This window comes from Mus pahari, chromosome 15 (assembly GCF_900095145.1).
Source record: "Mus pahari chromosome 15, PAHARI_EIJ_v1.1, whole genome shotgun sequence".
In the NCBI taxonomy this organism is placed as follows: domain Eukaryota; kingdom Metazoa; phylum Chordata; class Mammalia; order Rodentia; family Muridae; genus Mus; species Mus pahari.
Genome location: NC_034604.1, coordinates 10,552,373 through 10,578,230, shown reverse-complemented (window position 1 = coordinate 10,578,230; position 25,858 = coordinate 10,552,373).

Genomic DNA, 25,858 nt, shown 5'->3' with positions numbered 1-25,858 from the left:
GGAGGAGGAGGAGGAGGAGATGAACTCACAAGCAAGAAGCCAAGGCAAAAAAGCAGTATTGCTTCTTCTTTAACCTCACTTGGTGGAAGGCACCACACACTCTGAAGGGCCTTCTGCCCTCCGTGAAATCTTTGGGTGAATACTTAACAGACTTCCCCAGAGGCAAGCCTCTGACTGTCTCCAGATTCCAACAAATGCACAATGAAAGTGCAGATTCACCACAGTGAATCTGAAGATTAAGCACAATGTTTGGGATGTCATTCTGCGACGGACACGGCCAAAGTAGCTAATTCTTGCGACAATGATTTGATAAATTAGAGATGCTCTAGTCATGTGATTATTGCATCACTGCTGTGTCTCTGGTCCTTTTGGTGGAAGACTAAGAGTGTAGTTTTCAACATCTCCAATCTTGGGAATTTGCTTCTGTCTGTAAAGTGGTATGAAATCTAGAATCATTTTGTTACATGAATTAGAAAGTTATAAATAAAAAAATGAATAAATAAAAATCTAGAAAACAACTGCTGATAGACATCACACTGCACTTAACCCAGGACTGGTTCCTCAGAGAAGGAAAGCACAGAGGCCAGTTTTATCCATTCACGTTTGCTCTAGACACAAATTCCAGGCTAGAGGCACTGGGTGAGGGTGAAGTCGAGAGATGGTGCGGTGCTCAGAGCTCAGGGAGGAGACCCTGACTGGAGGCGGCAGGGCAGGGGAGTTGGAGAGAGCAAGTAGCTATTTTAACCAAGAGCTGGGAAATCTGCAGAGGTCTGCCTGTTTGAGGGATCCCACAGTGTGTGTAAATAGAAGATGTCACATCCTTCTGAGCAAGGTCTGACCACGGTGCCTCAAGGTCACACAGTAGATAGCAGAGTTGGACGTTAGAACTTAGTCACCTATCCATGCATTTACAGCCAGTTAGGGATGAATGTATTTTGCTTCTGGGTACTTCTTACAGCCTTGCTGCTCACGTCTCTCTTCCTCATAATATACCTGGAGCATAGTAGGTACTGAAACACAGTAGGTGGTGGAACATACTGGTACTAAGTATTTGTTGGTTAAACTTATGTAGTATGACCGTATACACTTAAAAGAGTGTTCTGTCAGGTACAGTCCAGACTCACTCGAAGAGCTGTGTATTTTTTTAAAAAGCATAACAACAGATACAATCCAGGCCAGTCATAGAAGGGAGGTGTTATTCCATCCCCTCCAGTGATATATGTGGGTCACAGCCTCTTCTACCTAGACCTGATTCAGTTTCAGCAGCTGCTCATGGGAAGGCTGTGGGCCATCTATCTGGCGGAGTTTGAGCTTCTAGGAAGTATGGAAGTTCTTATTAGATTGTTGACCTCAGGCAGCATATTAATAATACTGCACAGAATTGTGAATTTTGAATCTTAGTGTCTCAAAACAGATTCACTGAAGTTTAGAAGAAAAACTTTAAAATCCAACAACCCTAAACATCAGGTCATGAAGATTGTTCCTAATTTTAGGCAAGTGTGATGTGATGTCATTAGGGTGGCATCGGGGTTGGGAGTCATGAGTCAGCCTAGAAACTCTTTGATTCAACAGGGTACGTTTATTCATTCTGTCGAAGAGTCAGCTTCAGCATTTCAACGCACTTAGTTTATAAATGTATTATTAATAACACTGTTAAGTTCCCAAGCTGACCTGACTCAGCTCTGGTTTGCTTTCATTCTTTATAGATATTATAATCGTACTCTTTGTTGATTTGTTTCCTTTTCAGCAACCTGGGTAAGTGTTTTGAAAGCAGCTTTGGAAGGGTGTCTCACTCTTCATTTATTATGAAAAGCTCTGTTTGGTTTGGTTTTGCTGTTTTTTTATTCTGAAGTCATGGTGCTGTGTGAAAACACCCTCACTCAGTTCTCATTGTTATGGACTCACTGAGTCCCGAGCCAGCTAGCAACCAAAAGGAATTCATACGTGTATGTTTATATATTATTATGGATATATGGGTGTTTATATATTACTGAAAAGTTTGTAAAAGTCACCAAAACCAGATGGGCAGGCACATGCCTTTAGTCTCAGCTCTCAGGAATCTGGGGCAGGTAGCTTATAAAATGACTGTCTCAGACAAAGAAAAATCATTAATGATACGTTCTCAAAAATAAATCATGGCAAGACTCCAACCCTCTTGTTCTAAAATAAATAGTCTTGCTATAACCAGACATCTTGTATGAATATAAATTTTGGGTGGTCTTAATAGGACTTTTATCTCTAATTGGAAAATCTAATTTGATTAAAATGGCAGTCCTATATGCATAGTCACAGTTGTTTCCTTTTGAACCTGTAAATGGTCTAAAAATGTTTTCAGAATGGTAAAGGAGGATGTGAGTTTCCTGTGGTTGTATAGGCTGCACAGGCAGGTATTAGAACATTCACCTGTGTTGTGACTGCAACATACTTGGCCAAAGCCATCATCCTGAGGGGAAATACTCCTTGGCAAAGAAATCACCCCTGGCGATGCTCAAGGATCTTTTTAATTAAGTGACATGCTGCCCTCTGGGAAATAAAGGATGCCAAAGCATCTTTTTGCATTTTTTTTAAAAACCCAAATAGAAAACAGGGTCAATATTCTTGCTTACCATCCATTTTCCTTTAAAACCTTTTGCTACATCCCCCCTCATCTCCTCATCTCCTCTCTCTCATGTGTGTCTCTGTTTCTGTCTCTGTCTCTTTGTCTCTGTCTCTCTCTCTCCCCCCCTCCCCCTCTGTGTGTATGTGTGTGTGTGTGTGTGCATGCATGTGCCCTGGTGCATGTGTAGATGTCAGAGAACAACTTGAGGGAGCCAGATCTCCTACCCTGTGGATTCCAAGGCTTGAATTCAAGCCATCAGGCTTGGTATCAAGCACCCTTAATTTTGCCCAGCCAGCTTCCTCCCCATGACATCTCTTGTTTATAAGCCCTTTACACCTTGCTCAGCTCTGTACTAATGGACATACTTCTTTGCAGACTGCCTATATGCAAAAAAGAGGAACTGTTCAGTTCAGATGCCCTACACATTAATGTACCTGGTTGTGTTGTTTAACACTTTTATTCCTCCTTGGTGGTAATCCTGTTTATTATTGGAAATGAGATGTAGACTTTTAAGTACATTTTGCTTAACTTGGGCCTTCCTTGTGCATGTTTAACAACACTTGATGGGAATCATAACTATGAAGAAAGATGACTAGAAACTGTTGGTGGTCTTGTTAAATATGTACTCAGGTGTCACTAAAAGAATCTTTCCTTGAAAGCTGGAGAAACTTCAAGCTATGCTCAGTCTAAAGTTGTAAAACAAGGAATTCTAGTTTCATGGTCTGTCACTTATCTTCATCTCAGACACTGAAATTCCTTATTTTAAAACAGCTAACATAAATTGAAAGACTGTTTAGGTTTTGTGAATCATACCTATTGGTTTTCAGGAATTACGTATCAGAAGGATATTGATGGCTTTTTGAAGGATATAGTATAGTATTAATGTAGGTCGTCAACATATTTTTTTACTGGCCTACTGCTTTCACTGTGAAATTTTGCTACCATTGGGAATATCATAAACGAAGAGTGACTTACGATGTATAGTATAATTTGATATTATATCCTCCGATAATCATTAAAGTTATCAGAGAGGATTCAATGTATTCAAACCACCCATGTAAACAAGTTAGCTGGGCTGGTGAGATGGCTCAGCGGGTAAGAGCACCTGACTGCTCTTCCAAAGGTGCAGAGTTCAAATCCCAGCAACCACATGGTGGCTCACAGCCATCCTTAACGAGATCTGACTCCCTCTTCTGGAGTGTCTGAAGACAGCTACAGTGTACTTACATATAATAAATAAATAAATCTTTAAAAAAAAAAGAAAAAAGAAAAAAGAAGAAAGAAGAAAAAAAACAAGTTAGCTAACCAATGGTGTGTACTCTTGTTCTAGAATTCTGATACTGATTATCAAGGTAAGTAAACCTCAGCTAGATATTTGTATATCTGGAGTCGGTTCACAGTGGTAAGACAGCAAGAATCCTGTTAATAGGGAGAAGACAGCAATGCTAATACTTTGATGTGAAATTACACATCAGAAAGCACCCTTCCCAGACATCATTTCAGTTCATTCTTAGGGCTTCCTCAGTAACTTTTAAGCACTCGTGGCCAAGGGAACATCTCCCTAGTCTGAACTGATTCTCAAGTCAGAGAAATGTGCTGTTTTAAGTATATCATAATTTCATAATGAAAAATTTAAGACAGAAACATGAAAGTTATCTGTGATATATGGTGGAATGGTTAATAGCCATACTAAATCTTGACATGCATATATGGTTTGACAATGGGTGAGACAGTTTCAACATTTCATTACATTTTTCATAAACTTGATACTTTGCTGCACTTCCTTTAATATCTGTGTCGTGAAGCAGCATGAATAAAGAAACCATTAGATGATTAAAATACTTCTAATAGAAATTTGAACCATTTCCGAGAAGTAGACATAAAAATAATAATCATACAGTAATGTTTTAATTAATTTAAAAACTGTGTTGAATTCTGGCTGGTTCATGAGGGTTCCAAGGGAGAGAAACTTGTTTGAAAATTCTATTTCTCCAGTGTTTTGTGTTCCAAGGTTTCCCTACTTGCTTCCATTTGTCCAGTGGTGAATCCTTTAGTTGTCTTCATGTAGCAGTTGTACAGGGTCTGGACCATTTCTCTAAGAGTGGAAATTAAGAACAGATATGTGTTGTAGAAACATACCCTCGAGGCTCATGTACTGGATGCTTGGACCTCAAATGGTGACACTATTTTTGGGAGGTTCTGGAAACTTTAGGAGTAGGGTTTTATTGAAGGAAACGGGTCACTAGGGTCTGCTTTGTCACAGTTCTCACCATCACTTCTTGTTTCCTATCTATCATGAAGTTCATGCATTCTTTCTCTTTCCTGATTGTGATGCTCTGCCTCAGCAGAAGTGCAGAATCAACAAGTCAGAAGACCATGGTCTAACATCTCTAAAACTGTGACCCAAACCAAGCATCACCTTCCTCTAAGTTGCTTCTGTCAGGTACTTGATTAGGGCTATGCACAACTGATGAATACAGTAGGTGTTTCCTATTAATGTGCCCACAATGGAGAGGCTAGCAGATACTCATGGAATCATTGGGTCATAGTTATGAGTTGGGAGAGATATCTTAGGAGTTGACTAGTGGTCAACACACTCCTACAGCATTTTTGGGAAGCTTGCCTCATCCCAAGGAAACCAATTATTTCTCTAGACAGTATAACTTGTTAAACCAAAGCATATCTTTTTTCTCTTAATTTCACTGCCAGTATTAGATCTTGCCATTGAAGCATTGAATGTGGAGTCACTCTCACATCCCTGTGATTCCTGTTCAGATACTGGACCATCACTATTTGATAATCCATATTCCAGGATGCACATGTCTATCTTCAGGTCCTCCTGTATGTTGGTATTTAGTCCTTTGCTCTACTCGGATTCCTCTGGCTAATACCAGACCTTGTGAATGTCCTTCCAGAACGTAACACTCAGCTGCCGTCCAACCTATGAAGAAAACTGTGAGAGAGACCATAACATCCCATAATTGGGCTATGATTTTTCCCATTAAGGCAGCCTAAAATTGAATTAGTTCTTCCCATTTCTGTAGCATATTGTTGGTTCATAATGAGGTTATTGTCTAAAACTACCTCTAAATCTTTTTCAGATGAACTGCTTCTTAACAAATGTGGTCCATCCTCATCTTTAATTTATGAAATTCATTGTTTTAAATCAAGTTTAGGACTTTTATTATTTAGTTCTTTTTAAAAAATGATCAGTTTAGCCCATTATTTTGGGTGTAATTGTTTGCTGTATTTTTGCTGCATAGAATCCCCTTGAAGAATGAAACCTCTCTACTGCTTAGTCCTTGCTCTCTGTGAGGACACATACTTACCAGCCTGGGGAAGCATTAAGTAACCATGACTGGTTTATCAAAGAGCACATGGCATCAAATGGGCAGTTTGACTTACACCAAAGACTTGGATTGGAACTCTTGAGCAAAGGGACATTCCTTCCATTGTGGCTATTGAGCTAGGAGAAAAGACGCCTGGAGAGGCTAGAAGCCATTCTGACTTTACTCAGGAGAAATGTTCCAAAATAAATGTGCAAAGCAAGTAGGAAGAACATCACATCCAAGTTGTATAGTCTGATTCTTGATCACATTACTGGAGTAATTAGCTGCAACTATGCCCAAAGCGACTGACTAATTTGAGTGGTTTGTTTTTGAAAGTTAAGACCTGGAATCAAGAGCACGGAGAACAATGTGGGTTTTGTTAGCTCCTCCAGGTTCACTTCCTTCTGAAATTGATCGAGTAGGTATACCTTCTTCAGTGATGCTGCTTGTTTGTAAAAATGTAAAGTGGAACAATATCTTTTCATGTTATCAGTTAACAGTTTTGATGCTATAATTGTTTAAATCATAGGCAAATTAATCTACCTTCTTTTTCTTCTACTTTTTTTATATAGGGAAAGATTGGGACATTTAAAGTGTGTGGTTAAACAAATTTAAGAGATGTTATGTTTTGAATGAATTTATAAGCTAGTGTGAATTCAATTCTGTAGTGATATTAAAGTTAGACTGGCTAATAATACATTCTTAGGGATTCCTATGGGTTTATTGACTCAGACTGCATTTTTGAGCAATCATTTAATATTTAATAATTCTGCATTTTCACCTGCCCTTTGACAAAACAGCATATTCCTCAGCCCTCTTGCATGTGTGTGTACGTGTGTGTCTGTGTGTGTGTGTGTCTGTGTGTGTTTGTGTCTCTGTGTGTATTTCTTGGTGTGTATCTCTCTCTCTCTCTCTCTCTCTCTCTCTCTCTCTCTCTCTCTCTCTCTCTGTGTGTGTGTGTGTGTGTGTGTGTGTGTGTGTGTGTATATATATATATATATATATATATATATATATATATATATATTATGACATTTTTCCTCAGTCACTCTCACCTTAGTTTTTAAGACAAGGTCTCTTACTGTACCTGAGTTTTGCTGTTATGGCTAGAAAGGCTGGCTGAAACACAGGGATCCTTCTCGTTATGTCCCCAAATGCTGAGGTGACAGGTGTGTGTGCACGTGTGGTAATTAGTTTTTAGGTGGGTTCTGGGAATGTGAATTCATATCTTCATGCTTGTGCAGAAAATGTTTGCCACTGTGATATTCCCTGCTTATCTCTATGTGTGTGCAAGTCATTGTGCACTCAGAGTCCAGAAGAAGGCATCAGATCCTCTGAAGTTACAGGCTGTTGCAGGATACCTGCCTTGCCACACGAGGGCTGGCATCTGAACTCTGGTCTGTAAAAGTTGCTTTTATATGTCATCTGTAATTATCATCTCAAAGGCTTTCTGCTGAATAAGCTCACCCTTTCTACTTCCTTCTGAAACTCTCTCTGGCTGGTTCAACTCAGCTGCCCTGGCCGAAACTCCTCTACAAACTGACTATTTCAAATCGGCTTTTCTTAGCTTCTGACTGAATTGTTCTGCCAGGCCTCAAACCAATTCTGGCAATATGTTCTAATACTATGGCTCCTTTTCATTTTCTGGCTCATTCTGTCTTCACCTTTGTCTAGCTTGTTTTCTCTACAAACTTTCTCTAGAAAACTGTCCTAGTAAGAGGATAATTTCAGAGACATGGCAAAGTGCTTCAGGAACCTTTCAGATCAATGCCATTCCTGGGTTTCTCTGGAAGAAGGCACAACAAGATGTGCTACAGTGCCCAGAGCTGATCCTGTGCCACAGTGCTACATACCCAAATACCACAGGGAGAGAGCTGGTCTCCCAAGCGTATGGACATGCCAGTGAGCACAGGTAAGACCACCACTCCTGCTCAAATTCCTGGCCCAAGAGGGACCCACCCAGAGCCACCAGGACATAGGAACCAAGGAACAGCAGAGGACAAGATCTTTCTGGTTTCTGTCTGCACTCTGTAGCTGACCCAGTGCCACAGCTCTCCATATCCAAATTCCTCCCAGAGAGAACTGGTCTCCCAGGAGTACTGACATTAAAGTTTGCAGGAAGGACAAGCCACATTCTGAGACAGCAAGACCAGCTAACACAAGAGATAACCAGATTGCAAGAGGCAAGGGCAAGAACATGAGCAACAGAAACCAAGGCTACTTAACATCATCAGAACTCAATTCTCCCAACACAGTAAGCCCCGCATACACCAACAAACTAGAAAAACAAGACATTGATTCAAAAATCACATCTCATGATGATGATAGAAGATTTTAAGGAGGGCATAAATAACTCCCTTAAGGAAATACAGGAGAACATAGGTAACAGTAAGATGCACTTAAGGAGGAAACACAAAAATCCCATAACGAATTACAGGAAAACAAAACCAAACAGATGAAGGAATTTAACAAAACCATCCAGGATCTAAAAATGGAAATACAAACAAAGAAATCACAAAGGGAGACAACAATGGAGATAGAAAACCTAGGGAAGAGATCAGAAGTCATAGATGCAAGCATCACCAGCAGAATACAAGAGATAGAAGTGAGAATCTCAGGTGCAGAAGATACTATAGAAAACATTGACACAACAGTCAAAGAAAAAGCAAGATACATAAAGCTCCTAACCCAAAACATCCAGGAAATCTAGGGCTCAATGAGAAGACCAAACTTAAGGACAATGGGTATTGAATAGTGTGAAGATTCCAAATTTTAAGGGCTGGTAAATGTCTTCAACAAAGTTATAGAAGAAAACTTCCCTAACTTAAAGAAAGAGATGCCCATAAACATACAAGAAGCCTACAGAACTCCAAATAGATTGAACCAGAAAAGAAATTCTTCCCATCACATAATAGTCAAAACAACAAATGCACAAAACAATGAAAGATTATTAAAAGCAGTAAGATAAAAAGGCCAAGTAACATATAAAGGCAGACATATCAGAATTAACACCAGACTTCTCACCAGAGACTATGAAAGTCAGAAGATCCTGGGCAGATGTCATACAGACCCTAAGAAAACACAAATGCCAGCCTAGGCTACTATGCCCAACAAAACTCTCAATTACCATAGATGGAGAAAGCAAGATATTCCATGACAAAACCAAATATATACAATATCTTTCAACAATTTCAACCCTACAAAGGATAATAGATGGAAAACACCAACACAAGGAGGAAAACTACACCATAGAAAAACCAAGAAAGCAATAATCTTTCAACAAACCCAAAGGAATACAGATACACAAACATAAAAATAACACCAAAAATAACAAGAAGCAACAATCACTATTCCTTATTATCTTTTAACATTAATGGACTCCATTGCCCAATAAGAAGACACAGACTAACAGAATGGATATGTAAATAGAACCCAGCATTTTGTTGCACACAGGAAATGCACCTCAGTGTCAAAGACAGACAATATGTTAGAGTAAAGGGCTGGAAAACAGTTTTCCAAGCAAATGGTCCCAAGGAACATGCTGGAGTTGCCATTATAATATCAAATAAAATCAATTTTCAACCAAAAGTTATCAAAAAGGATAAGGAAGACACTTCATATTCATCAAAGGAAAAATCTCCCAAGAAGAACTCTAAATTCTAAACATACTTTGTTAAAGTTCAAAGCATATATTGAAGCTCACATAATAATAGAAGGAGATTTCAACAATGAACAGATCATGCAAACACATTCACACTCAGCAATGAACAGATCATGGAAACACAAACTGAACAGAGACACAGTGAAAACAATAAGTTATGAACCAAATGAACTTAAAAGGTATCTATAGAACATTTCATCCTAAAACAAAAGAATATACCTTTTTCTCAGCACCTCATGGTACCTTCTCCAAAATTAACCATATATTCAGTCCCAAAACAGGTCTCAACAAATACAAGAATATTGAAATAATCCCATACATCCTATCAGATCATTACAGATTAAGGCTGGTCTCCAATAGCAACAAAAACAGTAGAAAGCCCACATATATATGGATGCTGAACAACACTCTACTCAATGATAACTTGGTCAAGGAAGAAATGAAGAAAGAAATTAAAGACTATTTGAATTTAATGAAAATGAAGGTACAACATACCCATACTTATGGGACACAATGAAAGCAGTGCTAAGAGGAAAACTCATAGGTCTGACTGCCTTCAAAAAGAAACTGGAAAGAGAATATACTAGCAGCTTAACAGTGCATTCTGAAAGCTCTAGAATAAAAAGAAGCAAATACACCCAAGAGGAGTAAATGGCAGGAAATGAACTCTGAAATAAACCAAATAGGAACAAAAGGGTATACAAAAAAAATCAACAAATCCAGGAGCTGGTTCTTTGAGAAAATCAACAAGTTAGATAACACTTTAGCCAGACTAACCAGAGGGCACAGAGACAGTATCCAAATTAACAAAATCAGAAATGAAAAGGGAGATATAACAACAGAAACCGAGGAAATTTAAAAAATTATCAGATGCTACTACAAAGCCTATACTCAACAAAACTGGAAAATCTGGATGAAATGTTCAATTTTCTAGACAGATACCAAATACCAAAGTTAAATCAGGATCAGATAACCCATCTAAACAGCCTCATAATCCCTAAAGAAGTAGAAGCAGTCAATAAAAGCCTCCCAACAACAACAACAACAAAAAACTCCAGGACCAGATGGATTTAGTGCAGAATTTTGTCAGACCTTTAAAGAAGACCTAATACCAATACTCTTCAAACTATTCCACAAAATGGAAGTAGAAGGTACTATACCCGATTCATTCTATGAAGCCACAGATACACTGATAGTAAAAGCTCACAAAGACCCAACAAAGAAAGAGAACTTCAGACCCATTTCCTGAATATCGATGCAAAAAATACTCAATAAAATTCTCACAAACCAAATCCAAGAACACATCAAAACAATCATCCATCATGATCAGGTAGGCATCATCCCAGGGGTTCAGGGATGGTTTACTATATGGAAATTCATCAATGTAATCTACTATATAAAAAAAAACTCAAAGAAAAAAGCCACATGATCATTTCATCAGATGCTGAAAAAGCATTTGACAAAATTCAACATCCCTTCATGTTAAAATTCTTGGAAAGATCAGGAATTCAAGGCCCATACCTAAACATGATAAAAGCAATCTACAGCAAACCAGTAGCCAACATCAAACTAAGTCGAGAGAAACTCGAAGCAATCCCACTAAAATCAGGGACTACACAAGGCTGCCCACTCTCTCCCTACCTATTCAATATAGTACTTGAAGTCCTAGCCAGAGCAATCCGACAACAAAAGGAGATCAAGGGGATACAAATTGGAAAGGAAGAAGTCAAAATATCACTATTTACAGATGATATGATAGTATACTTAAGTGACTGCAAAAATTCCACCAGAGAACTCCTAAACCTGATAAACAACTTCAGCAAAGTGGCAAAATATAATATTAACTCAAACAATTCAGTAGCCTTCCTATACGCGAAGAATAAACAGGCTGAGAGAGATATTAGGAAAATGACCCCCTTCTCAACAGTCACAAATAATAATACATACTTTGGTGTGACTCTAACCAAACAAATGAAAGATCTGTACTACAAGAACTTCAAGTCTCTGAAGAAAGAAATCGAAAAAGACCTCAGAAAATGGAAAGATCTTGAGTTTCATGTGGTTTGTGAATTGTATCTTGGGTCTTCCCAGCTTCTGTGCTAACATGTACTTATCAGTGAGTGGATATCATGTGTGTTCTTACTTCAATCCATCTTAGAAGGGGGAACAAAATGCTCATGGGAGTAGTTACAGAGACAAAATGTGGAGCAGAGACTGAAGGAATGACCATCCAGAGACTGCCCCACCTGGGGATACATCCCATATACAATCACCAAACCCAGACACTATTGTGGCTGCCAACAAGTGTTTGCTGACAGGAGCCTGATATAGCTGTCTCCTGAGAGGATCTGCCAGTACCTGACAAATACAGAAGTTCACAGCCATCCATTGGACTGAGCACAGGGTCCCCAATGAAGGATCTTGAGAAAGTACCCAAAGAGCCGAAAGCATTTGCAGCCTCCTAGGAGGAACAACAATATGAACTAACCAATACCCCCAGAGCTCCCAGGGACTAAACCACCAAACAAAGAGTACACATGGTGGGACTCATGGCTTCAGCTGCATATGTAGCAGAGGATGGCCTTGTTGATCATCAATGGGAGGAGAGGCATTTTTTTCTGTGAAGGCTCTATGCCCTAGTGTAGGGGAATGCCCAGACCAGGAGGCAGGCGTGAGTGGGTTGATGAGCAGGGGGAATGGGGAGGGGATAGTGGGTTTTCAGAGGGGAAACCAGGAAAGGGGATAACATTTGAAATGTAAATAAAGAAAACATCTAATAATAAAAAGAAAATGGAAAGATCTCCAATGCTCATGGATTGGCAGGATTAATATAGTAAAAACTGCTATCTTGCTGAAAGCAATCTACAGATTCAATGCAATCTCCATGAAAATTCCAACTCAATTCTTCATAGAGTTGAGAAGAGCAATTCTCAAATTCATTTGTAATAACAAAAACCCAGGATAGTGAAAAATATTCTCAACAATAAAAGAACTTCTGGGGGAAATCACCGTCACTGACCTCAAGCTGTACTACAGAGCAATTGTGATAAAAACTGCATGGTGCTGGTTCAGTGACAGGCAGGTAGATCACTGGCATAGAATTGAAGACCCAGAAATGAACCCACACATCTATGGTCACTTGATCTTTGACAAAGGAGCTAAAACCATCCAGTGGAAAAAAAGACAGCATTTTCAACAAATGGTGCTCATTCAACATTCGGTCAACATGTAGAAGAATGCAAATTCTTATCTCCCTGTACAAAGTTCAAGTCCAAGTGTATCACGGACCTTCACATAAAACCAGATACACTGAATTTAATAGAAGAGAAAGTTGGGGAAAGCCTTGAACACATGGGCACAGGGGAAAAGTTCCTGAACAGAGCACCAGTGGCTTATGCTCTAAGATAAAGAATTAACAAATGGGACCTCATAAAATTGCAAAGCTTCTGTAAGACAAAGATACACTGTCAACAGGACAAAATGGCAACCAACAAACTGGGAAAAGATCTTTACCAATACTGGTCAGATAGGTCTAAAATGACACAATATATATATATATATATATATATATATATATATATATATATATATATATATATATATATCCCAAGAAGTTAGACTCCAGAGATAACCCTATTAAAAATGGGGAACAGAACTAAACAGAGAATTCAAGAAGTACCTAAAGAAATGTTCAACATCCTTAGTCATCAGGGAAATGCAAATCAAATCGACCCTGAGATTTTACCTCATACAGGTCAGAATGGCTAAGATCAAAAACTCAGGTGACAGCAAATGCTGGCGAGGATGTGGAGAAAGAGAAACACTGGTGGGATTGCAAGCTTGTACAACCACTCTGGAAATCAGTTTAGCGGTTCCTCAGAAAACTGGACATAGTACTATCTGAGGATCCAGCAATCCACTCCTGGGCATATACCCAGAAGATGCTCCAACATGTAATAAGGACACATGCTCCACTATGTTCATAGCAGCCATATTGATAATAGCCAAAAGCTGGAAACACAGATGTCCCTCAACAGAGGAAAGGATACAGAAAATGTGGTTCATTTACATAATGGAGTACTACTCAACTATTAAAAACAATGACTTCATGAGATTCACAGACAAATAGATGGAACTTGAAAATATCCTGAACGAGGTAACTCAGTTACCAAAGAACACACACAGTATGCACTCACTGATAATTGGATATTAGCAAAAGTTTGGAATACCCAAGATTTAATTCATAGACCATTTGAAGCCCTAGAAGAAGGAAGACCAAAGTGTGGATGCTTCGTGCTTCTTAGAAAGGAGGACACACAGGAGGAAATATGGAGACAAAGTGTGGAGCAGAGACTGAAGGAAAGGCCATCTAGAGACTGCCCCACTTGGGGATCTATCTCATAAACAGTCACCAAACCCAGATGCTATTGTGGATGCCAGGAAGTGCTTGCTGACAGGAGCCTGATATGGCTGTCTCCTGAGAGGCTCTGCCAGAGCTTGACAAATACTGAGGCAGATGCTCTCAGCCAACCATTGGAGTGAGCACGGGGTCCCCATGGAGGATATGGAGAAGGGACTGAAGGATTTGCAGTCCTGTGGAAAGAGCAACAGTGTCAACTGGCCAGAACCCTCGGAGCTCCGAGTGACTGGACCAGCAACCAAAGAGTACCCATGGAGGGACCCATGCCTCCGGCTGTGTATGTGACAGAGGATGGCCTTGTTGGACCTCAGTGGGAAGAGAGGCCCTTGGGTCTGAGGGTGCTCAGTGCCCCAGTGTATGGGAGTGGCAGTGTGGGAAGACAGGAGTGAGTAGGTGGGTGGGGGAGCACCCTCATAGAGGCAGGGGAAGGGGGATGAGATAGTGGGTTTCAGAAGGAGAGACCTGGAAAGGAAGAAAACATTTGAAATGTAAATAAAGAAAATATCTAATTAAAAAAAAAAAACTGTCCTGGTATAAAACACACACAAGCGGGTCAGTGGTGGTGCACGCCTTTAATCCCAGCACTCAGGAGGCAGAGGCAGGCGGATTTCTGAGTGTGAGGCCAGCCTGGTCTACAGAGTGAGTTCCAGGACAGCCAGGGCTACACAGGGAAACCCTGCCTCGAAAAACCAATAAATAAATAAATAAGTAAATAAATAAATACACACACACACACACACACACACACACACTCCTCTCTGTCTGTCTCTGTCTCTTTCTCTCTGTTTCTCTCCCCCTCTCCCTCTCCCCACCTCTCTGAAATCTTCCTCTGATTCCTCATTTTTGTCTGCCCCTCAACTAGGGTCACTTTCACACATGGCTGCTGCCTTCTGCCTACCGACTTATCCTTCATTGTTTTGGATTAAAGGTGTGTATAAAGGGTGTGTTTGTATCCAGCCAAATCGTACTGTAATCCAAGGCATGTCTGTATCTGACTGGGGCGTATCTGTGGATGTGATTCCTTGTCAGAGCAGTCGTGTTGCTGGATTAAAATTCATCTACACTGGTCTTCATGATTTTACACCACTCACCTTAAGCTGCCAAATCATCTTTCCAGTGCTGCTTCTCCCTAATTTAATATCCTTCAACGATGGCTGAACAACAAGGACCGCAAATTCCTTGAGTATACTGGACAGACCTCTTAGGAACTAGAAATTTGTATTATGTTTCACCACACTCTTAAGCGCCTTTTAGAGACGATAGCCTTTTCCTTTCCATATTGGATGCGATGTCTTTTCATACAGGGGAAAGGCAACGTGAAATTTAGTAGCCTCACCCTCTGCCACGGCATTAACCTTACCGTGTTCCTTAAGGGAGTCTGCTACCATTCGTTCCGTATGCATCAGACAGCGCTGAGGAGCCACCTGTTGCTGTGTTCAGCTTGCCTTGCAGCCTCTTCTCACCTCGGGTCATTGGCTTCCTCATTACCACCAGGCATGTTAACCTCTCCCCTCTCCTTATAGCTTTTCTAGCTATTTTGTTTGATAATTCTCTTTTAGAGGCTGATTTCATTTACATTCAGTGATGTCTGCATGCCTCTTTTCTGCATTGTTTATATAGTCATAGGGTACAGCCAGGTTTTATTTTTTAAAAAAAAGAGCTTCCTTTTTGAACACCGATACAATCAGAATAGAGCCAATAAAGCATACAATGTGAAAAGTGTGAAATAATTAAAAACACTAATCAATGGGACTTGTCTGGGAGTGTTCTTCAGCTGTGTGTTCAGCTCAGTAATGCACCTATCATGTGTGTCTTTCTATCAATGCAGATATAGATTAATTCTAAAACTGGGCATCAGAAAGCCTGATATGGTGGCAAGAAATATCGTCCCAGCACTTAGAAGTCAGAGGGAGGAGGACTGTGCATTCAAGTCAGCCATGGGTTGTAGCAAGTTTGAGAATAGCCCAGGCCGTAAAGACAGACTCTGTCTTTTCCGACGTGAGCCTAGGTTTTAGTGGTGGATCCATCTCTCCAGGCTAAGAGACTGTGTCTTAATCAAGCAAGCAAGCAACCAACCAACCAGGAATAACAACACGAACAAACAAAAACTCAAACACAATAAAACTTGAAATGTATTTTAAACATTAATTTTACTTTTCTTTAAATTACATGTGTGTGTGTGTGTGTGTCTGATTGTTAGTACATATGTGTACATATGTGTACAGGTGTGTACATATGTGTACAGGTGTGCAGAGACCAGAGGCATTGGATCCAGCTGTCTGCCTCCAACATGGGTGTAGGAAACAGAATTTGGGTCCTCTACAAACGCATCAAGTGCCCTTAGCTGCTGAGCAATCTCTCCAACCCCTCATGTGTACATGACTGTGGGTGCCCTCCGAGGTCAGAAGAGGGTATCAGATCCCCCGGAGCTGCCTGACATGGGTACTGGGAGCTAAACTCCAGTCTTCTACAAGAGCAGCAAGTGCTCTTAACTGCTTGAGCCATCTCCAGCCACTGAACTTGAGACAGTAGTGCGTTAATACAATTCAGTGAGAATGAGCTCTCTGCCAGTCATTGCCAATCAGGGTTTGAATGATTTTTAAAACGTCGTCATTAAATCTGTTGGACTTGTTTTTACTTGAGTTGACTCAAGAGGATACATATACCACATGTACAGAACAGGGCATTGAACAGGTTTCTAGACATAAAGTGACAGGGTTATGTCCCATTCCAGCACCAACCCATCGCGTGTATTCAGTAGTTGATATACAGTCATGATGGGAAGGACCTCATCTTGTTCAATTCCTTTCTTCTCAGAATGAGCACTCCAGATGCAGGTGAAGTTAGATCATTTGTCCCAGGACGTACAGCCAGTGTGAGCGAATGTCTAGTGAGGCTCATACTTCCCAACAGGTAGCAGTGATGCCGAGGCTTCTCACAGACCAAGACATGAAATGTGGCCACAGTTCTCTTTCAGGTATACAGTGCAATGAGATTGGCTTGGTTCCTTTAATGAGCCAATGCCCTCTTGTGTTCTGGGGACTCCCTGGAGATGCTAACACTTTCTTCAGCCTGTGATTGCTGGTACATGCCCTCAGCTAGCTGGCTGTTCCTGTGGCCTGTCACTGGCTGCTCCAGCCTGTGTCCTTGTGTTCAGTGCATTTGGCCTCCTGTCAGTGAGGCTCCCAGTTCCTTCCCAAGCTTGTTGCTCATTCATTGCATTACCTCATGTTAGGAATGGCTCTCATCTTTCTATTAACCTTTACATCATAAATTCTGAAGTCATGATATCATATTTATCAACTTTTACTGAAGGTTTGAGGAAATCAGAAAAAAAAAATCATGACACAGGGATATCAAAAACCATTGCTAGGTGAGATTCTGTTAGGAATATTATCTGTCCCAGAAGCATCCTTTACTGGGGACCTTGCTGGGGGCCTTTTAGTGTATCTCATTGGGAGACATTCATTCATTCACTCATTCATTCATTCATTCAGCTACGATATGTTTCTTCTCGGGAGTGTGGGTCTTCAGATTTCACAAATATCCACACCCCCCAGATAAATAAATAAATAAATAAATAAATAAATAAATAAATAAATAAATAAATAATAGGGCACCATCTTCTGGTAGACTGACCCAAATATCACATGCAATTGCCAAGGCTTTTGGTTACTCTCTATAACCTGATTGATGTCTTTTGATGAAGACGCGACTTGTTTACGTTACTGAACATGGAGAAATCAACTGGTACCCAACTAGGAGCTTCACTCTTGCTAGCACTCAGGACACTCTTTGTGCTACTAGAGCAGAAAAATAATCATCAGTATTATCCAGCCACAAACTTCCATGACCTTCCATTGCTATGTGCCAGCAAGACTTAGTAGTACAGTAGGGCCACAAAGGTCATGGGTAACTAGCCACTTTTTGAATGGATTTAAGGCCCACTCCATGAGACGGAACTCAAGTTTGATAATGCCAAAGTGATCAGGAACTTGAAACTAGCTGGACCATGAACCCTAAGAGAGAACTACCATTCTTCTAAAGGAGTAGAGCAATAAAGGGACTCCTGATGCTAACAAGTTGTCACCAGAACATTCCTCAACCCTCATTGGACTCTCTTCTTCTTTTTTTTTTTGCAGTGGATGGTATGTAGCACAGAGATTCCTGACTGGACAGTGTGCAGAAGGTGAAAGACCTTGGAACATTCAACTCTAAATGGAATGTCTTTATCAAATCTCTCCCTTCAAGGCTCAGAGATGATTTGAGGAGGCAAAAAGGTTGTAAAGTCAGAGGTGGTTGGGAACTCCAAGGAAACAGTGTCGTCCAGACTCAGCAGGACTGCTGCACAACTGAACTCGCAGAGGTGGTGACAGCATGCAAGGACAAAACCCCATCACAGAGCTAGAGAGTGAGACACAGCGTCCCGCACCTAACCAAAAACTCATGTGCAGTTGATACCTACAAGGAAAAGGAAATCCAGTGTTCTCCAGTGAAATGTCCCTGGGTATCAACCACACTTAATTCAAGCCCAGTGCCCAGGAGTAACCGGCAAACATAAAAATGCATAACACATTTATTTTTGTATGCTTTTTGTTTTGCTTTGGGTATTTTTCTCTTACTATGTTTTGTTTTTAGTGTTTTCTTTTGCAGGGGAGGTCGAAGGGTAGAGGGTAGATAGAAAGGAACAAGATGAGTTGGATTGGGTGCCTTATGTGTAACCCACAAGGAATTAATAAAAACTTTTTTCAAAAGTCTTACGTCTGAAATGAAGAGATTAAAGTTCTGAGATGCTGAGTGATTTGGTAAGGAAACACAGCCAGGAAATAATGTGGCACGGGTTGGAAAATAGGCTAGGATGGACCCCTGTTCCATCTATCTCTACGACTAATATGCCATCATCACAATTGGGAACCTGCTTGTCATGGCAGTTGTGGGACTGCCCTTTAGGGTGCTGAGCACTCAAGAGATAACTTGCTCAAATCACGATATTCCGAATGTATGAAGCATACAGTAGCTTCCTAAGACTCCATACGCGAAGGCAGAACGCAAAACCAAGAGCTTCCCCAGCCATGTTTTATATGGATTACTTGTTAAATGGCGCTACTTTAGACAAGTTAGATTAAATGACACATATTATTAAAATCCATTTTAGATGCTTCCCTTTATCTGTCTTGATGTGCTATTAGAGAATGTAAAATTGCTTAATTGGCTCACATCACAGTTTCCATTGACCCGATGTAGAAGCTTCAGTTTGAGGAGGCCTGTGGCCTGAGGTGCTTCAACACTTTGGAGAACTGCTTTCTTTTGTGTCTTAGTTTACAACTTCTAGGGACAATTCTGCATGAAAATATCAATGTGCCTACAATGGCCTGACCTAGCATTATGACAAGAACTTTTTGCTTTAGATTTTGTACTTTGATAATGGCAGGCCTATGTTACTCTTTGCAGATAGCTACTTCAGTGAGATAAAGCTCTCCATACACATGAAACCAAGGCACAGAGTTGGTGCCCCCAAGGGCTGCTCTGGAGTGAATGCTGGTGTAGCAATTGCTTTTGTCATCATTGTAACAAAATACCTTGTGTATATACTTCATTCCTCCTTAGAATAAGGATCAAAATACTCATGAAAGGATATAGGTACAGAGACAAAATTTAGAGCTAAGATGAAAGGATGGACTATCCAGAGACTACCCCATCCGGGGATCCATCCCATCATCAGCCACTAAACCCAGATACTAATGCACATGCCAGCAAGATTCTACTGAAGGGACCCTGATATAGCGGGCCTCTTGTGAGGCTATGCCAGTGCCTGGCAAACACAGAAGTGGATGCTCACAGTCAGCTATTGGATGGAACACAGGGACCCCAGTGGAGGAGCTAGAGAAAGTACCCAAGGAGCTGAAGGGGGATGCAACCCTGTAAGTAGAACAACAATATGAACTAACCAGTACCCCCTGAGCTCGTGTCTCTAGCTGCATATGTAGCAGAAGATGGCCTAATCGGCCATCATTGGGAAAAAAGGCCCCTTGGTCTTGCAAACTTTATATGACCCAGCACAGGGGAATGCACAGGGCCAAGAAGTGGGAGTGGGTGGGTAGGGGAACAGGGGCGGGGGAGGGTATAGGGAACTTTCAGGATAGCATTTGAAGTGTAAATAAAGAAAATATCTAATAAAAAATCATTTAAAAAAAAAGACAAAATACCTAATGAGAACAACTTAAGGGAAACAGGGTGGTTTTGAGTCTGGGCTAACTAGGGTACAGTGCCTACCAAGAGGAGCACGCAGGGCAGTGGGAGGGTGGGATCATGTCGCATGCACAGTAAGGGAGTAAGGCTAACTTATTTTCTCTCTTTTTCATTCATTCCAGGCCTCCAGCCTGTGGGAGGGAGGGTGGTGGCCAACAAGTTCAGGGTGGGGCTTCTCACCTCAGTTAAGCCTCTCTGGAAACACCTTCTTGGACACCCTAGGTGACTCCAAACCCGTAAAATTGACAAAGAAGATTAATAGTCAGGCCTGGGTTCCCACAAATGCTTGCTTGGAATGACCAGTTGGTGAAGTCAAGATGGTGGAGGGGCAACCCTGCTCATTAAATTTGTTTTGGCTTCTTCTGTCTCTAAGAAAGGAGGCATCCTTATAGATATTGGCAAATGTAGTACTGCAAACTTTGACTTTTATTAATGGTTTAACCAGTTCATTGCTAAGAAATTAAAATGCGTAGGGCCTCTATATAGCAGGTCAAGAGAAATTATAATTTTCCTTTTCTCCTAAAAGGAAAACCCTGCTGATAGCACATGAAAATCATCCTTTATAACACAGGGTAACTCCTCTGCCATCAGCTTCTCCCAGGCACATCCTCTTCACCATAGCATATGAGGAAACAGATCTTTGGATAACGGAAGAGACTGCCTTTTCTGAGATGCTCTTGGCCCTAATAAGAGAGAAACATCTAAAGATCCCTGCAGATTCATTTTAGTCAACCTCAGTGGAGTGAAGAGAGCCACCCAGGAGATAGCAGGACTAATTCAATTAAAAGCAATAAATAAAGATAGCCTTGTGTCGTGTGTGTGTTACACTCAGTTGTAATCCCAGCAATTAGAGGGCTGAGGTACAAGGATCTTGAAGCCTAGGTTAGCCCTACCTCAAAATAACAACCAACAAACCAAACAACAAGAATAAACCAGTAAATACAGTGCTTATTTATTTATTTATTTATTTATTATTTAACTAGAGTTTGATGGCTGTGAAGAGGCACCATGACCCAGACAACTCTTATAAAGGACAACACTTAATTGAGGATGTCTTACAATTTCAGGGGTTCAGACTATTATCATAGTGGTTGGAAGCATTGCAGCCTGCAGGCAGGCATGGTGCTGGAGGAGCCAAGAGTTCTCCATCTTGATCCAAAGGCATCTAGGAGGAGACTGGCTTCCACAGGAAGTGAGCAGGAAGGTCTCTTCTGTACTGGCCAGAGATTGAGCATAGGACCTCAAAGCCCACTTCCCACAGTGATGCACTTCCCCATCAAGGCCACACCTCCTAAGAGTGCCACTTCCCATGGGTCAAGTGTATTTAAACCATCACAGACAGTATGAAGAAGGGAAGGGAGAATGGTAGGCAGGGAGAGAAGAAGAAAATGGCTGCCTCCAACCCTTCTCCTTCTTGGGTCTGTGGAAGTCACTCATGGATGCCAGGTCTGAATCTTAGGCATGTCTCTGAGTTCGAGTTACATTAGTACTTATTTGACCAAGAGGTCCAGACACCTGACTAAGAAGCTCACATGGGTCCAGACTTGTCAGTAGCAACTTTCCAAGGAGCAGGAGGAGAAAGCACAGCTGTCAGCTTCCCCCAGCAGAGGTGAGAAGGATGCTTCCTCTTCGTTGTTCTCCTTACACCAAAGCCTGCAAAATCTTTCCCAGCTTCTTCTCATTCCAGTGGCTGCTCAGCCATGCAATAAGTTGGGTTGCGGTAAATTAGAAGCCCCTGCTTGGGGCAGCGCTTCCACACGTGGCTGTGAGGCTGGAGTTGGGTCAGGCATATATAGTTTTCACAGACATTGGCAGAATGGCTGAAGTGTTCAGATTTTCAGAGTCATCACCAAGCTGCTTGTAAGTGTTTGTTAGGATGCAGAAAAAAAAAATATTTATGGAGGGTGGATAAGGAGGAAGAGGAGACTGGCCTAGAACCATAAGTTTTCACAGTTCAACAAGCAGAAGATACAAACCAGGATGGAAGCCACACAAGGGGTTCTCATTTCCCCAATGCATTAAGGGTCACATGTGCTTGCTAATGAAGTCACCTGCAATGAGGTCACAATGCTGCAGTGGCACCTGTCATTACCAAGGAGAAAAACATTGACTGTGAGAGACTTCATTTCCATCAAACATGGTTTTGTAAAGTCTTTATTATTTGATCTTGCTGGTCCCACTTACCAAGTATATCTCCCCATGTGTGTATGCAGGTACGTGTATGCACGCTTGGCTTCCTGGAGACAGAGTCAGGTTCTCAGGCTCGTGCAGAAACACTGTGTCAACTGAGCATCCTCCTCTCCAGCTGTATCCTCTCCGTCCATTAGATTCTAAGGGAATTACAGCCTCGACAAAGGCTGACTGCTACATCTAATCTGTGTATTGACTTAAAAATTTGTTCTGTAAAAGACATTCAAAGGACCTTTGCCAGTGGTTAGATGATCTATGTGGCAACGGCTTAGAAATAACTCTGTCTGTGCCTCCTGGCTTTACAGGAGACAAACAAATAAACAATACCCCAAACAATCAGGCAACCAACCAAGTGGGGGCTGGCTGCAAAGATGACTCGGGGGTTAAGAGTACTTCTTTTTCAGAGGACCCGAGTTCAGTTCCTAGCGCCCATCATTTTGAGTGTGCATAGCTCTGTGCCTGTCCCCAGCGTCACGATTGTCGATGTCCTCTTCTGGCCTCTACAGGCACCCACACTCACATGGCAGACTGGTATTCTCTCTCTCTCTCCCTCTCCCCCTCCTTCCACCTCTCTTCACACACACACACACACACACACACACACACACACACACACACACAATGGAGATGTGGAGAAATAGAAATAAAATAACAGCAGGACAAAGCACAGTCAAAGAGAAGACATTTAAAATAATAACAGTGAGAGAAGAAAGGCAGGAGACATGGAGGGAGTAAATGAATTTTCAAAAGAAGAGTTAAATACAGTTGTGGAAGCAACTGCACGTGGTCATAGAATGATCAGGCACCCAGACCGCCGGCTGTTGGCTTCCTTTTTCTGCCCAGTGGAGAAGCCTGGCTGTACTTTGCACCCGCTGGAGGGGTTCATTCCAGCTGGTTCCAGCTGGTCTGAGGTGCACTCATGGGGAAGGAGGTGTGTACTCTCTCTCTTCTGAGTGTTTGGAGAAAGCCCCCTTCAGACACACTCTTACGCAGGCTTCTGCGGCAGGCAGAAAGAACACCTCCCTCCCGCTCCCAGGCTCTGGCCAACTTGGGGGAGAGGTGGCCCTCAGACTTCAGCTGTTCGCCTGGAATCCCAGGCACAGCTGTTGAGCCCACAGTGTGTAATTCACCCAGGAGGCCTCCTCTCGGTGGCCTAAGTAGGAGATGACCTCATTAGCTTAGGAACAGCTGCCGCTGCCAGACCCACTCATGAGGGGAACGGCCTTCTTTCCTTCGAGTCAGAGAAGTCTGTTGCGGATCCCACACTCTTTCTTTGGCGCCCAGAAAAGCCACACGGAGGAAACTGGCATTGAGTCTTTGACTATCAGCAGAGGACATCTGGGCTGTAAGGCTGTCATGCACATGTGTTTATTCACAGTCCTTTCCCAGCCTCTTACCCCTATGTGGCTCTGTTCTGAGTCATCCATTCCCAGGAGGGCAATGGCCATTGACCAGCTGATTTTGGTTAACTAGGCAGTGACACTGTCACAGCACCCTTCACTCTGTTCTCTCTTCAGTGGAAGGAAGGGCTGAATCCCAGAGTAACCCTTAATGGACTTTCATTTCCTTCCGCAGCCCTTTTCTGACTCCCTGCCATGGCCAGGCCCTCTGTGTCTGCTTCTCTGGAGTCCTCACAAGAAAGTTCAGCGACAGCTGCACTGCCTCGTGACCACAGATCGGCCAGGGATGGTTGGATTCCATGGACACCCTGATGTCTGTGCCAGGCAGAAGGCTAAGCTGGTTCTCAGCCGATGCCCTGGAGTATAGGTAGAACCTGTAATGTGCTTCTTAAAAACTGAAGCTGTCCAACTGATGGGATGTTATTCCTGTCACTGGGCTGTGGTCTGCAGACATTGTGAAGTGTGCTGCTGCTGAGCACACACGCCTTGTTTAGACTACTCTCTGTTAACGGGAGCACTACCCTGGGTAGGTCTGATCTAATCAGATGATCCCTCTGAAAGTAAAGGTAGAGGTCAAAGGTGAAAGAAGCCCGAGAGTCTAGCACCCCGTGCCCTTGAAGATGGAAGCTACCATGACTTCTAGAGTGATTAAAAAATGAATTTGGGGCAACCACATGAGCATGGAAATCATAGCTCAGACTCCATGCCTGTCCAAACCTTAATTATAGCCTGCAGCTGAGGATGCCCAGCCCAGGGGTTGTACCCAGAATCCTGACTCATAGACTGTGGGATGACAAACACTGAGTGTTTGTCACTAAGTAACAGGAAAAGCCAACAACAGAAAGAGCTATGCATGAACAGCAACGGAAGATGACATTCCCTAAAGAAGGAAGCCCTGGCCCCGAGGAAGGAAGTCATCACCACAGGCTGTAAATAGCACAACAGAGGAGATGGGGCCATTGCTGTGACATTGGGTCTGGGGCCTCATGTACATGATCTTTAATTCTTACAACCACTTAAGCAGGACAGACCTTTTAAAGGGGATACAAACAATCTTGATAATGTTCAGTGATATTTTTTTTTTCCTTTATCAAATGCTCGCTGGAGTTGTGGTAGCATTGGGCAAAAAAAGATGTTTCTAAAGTCATTGTCTTTGTGACAACTTTCCTTGGTGACAGTCAATGTAAGATGGACAAAGTCTTAATTATGTTTATGCAAAGCAGTTAATAACTATAAACCTTTCAGAATACCTCTAGCCACCTGTTCAGGAAACTATCGCCAGGTACCTGTAGTACATAAGAGGTATCGTACTTCTGAGTCAGTGTTCTTGGTAGTGGCCATGGACCACAGCACATCTTATTCATATGCTCCCTTGGCAAACACAAATAAAAAACCTTATTAATTGTACATACTGTCCCTGCCATTGTTGTGGATGCTACTGACCAAGCGAAGGACCAAGGAAACAAAGACCTTAGCTTGGCAGGGCTTTCCTTCATGGCGGGTGTGATGGCTAATCTCAGAGGTCCTCCGAGTGAGATCTAGAATCACCTGGAAGACTGGCCTCTGGGCATGCCCATGGGGGAATTATCTTGATTAGGGTAATTTAGATGGTAAGACTTGCCCACTGTAGGTGGCACCATTCCCTTGGCTCAGATGCTGGACAGTTATAAGGAGAAAGTGATCTAAGTGGTAAAATTCATCACTGCTTTTGACTGGGTACAGTGTGACCCTGCTGCCTCAAGTCCCTGCTGCCCTGATTTTGTCTCCATCATGGACTGTTACCTCCAATTGTAAGTCAAAATCAACTCTTTCTTCCTGAAGGTGCTTATGCCAATGTATGAAGTATTTTCTCATAACATCCAGAAGAGTAACTAAGACGTGTGACTATACACAGTAAACAAAACACATGATGGGACACCAGCATTTGTCTAGTTTGCTTCCTGATTTCCTGCTGTAGATAGAGACTGATGGGATCAGTGAGAACCCAATGAGAGAGTATGCAGTGATCCC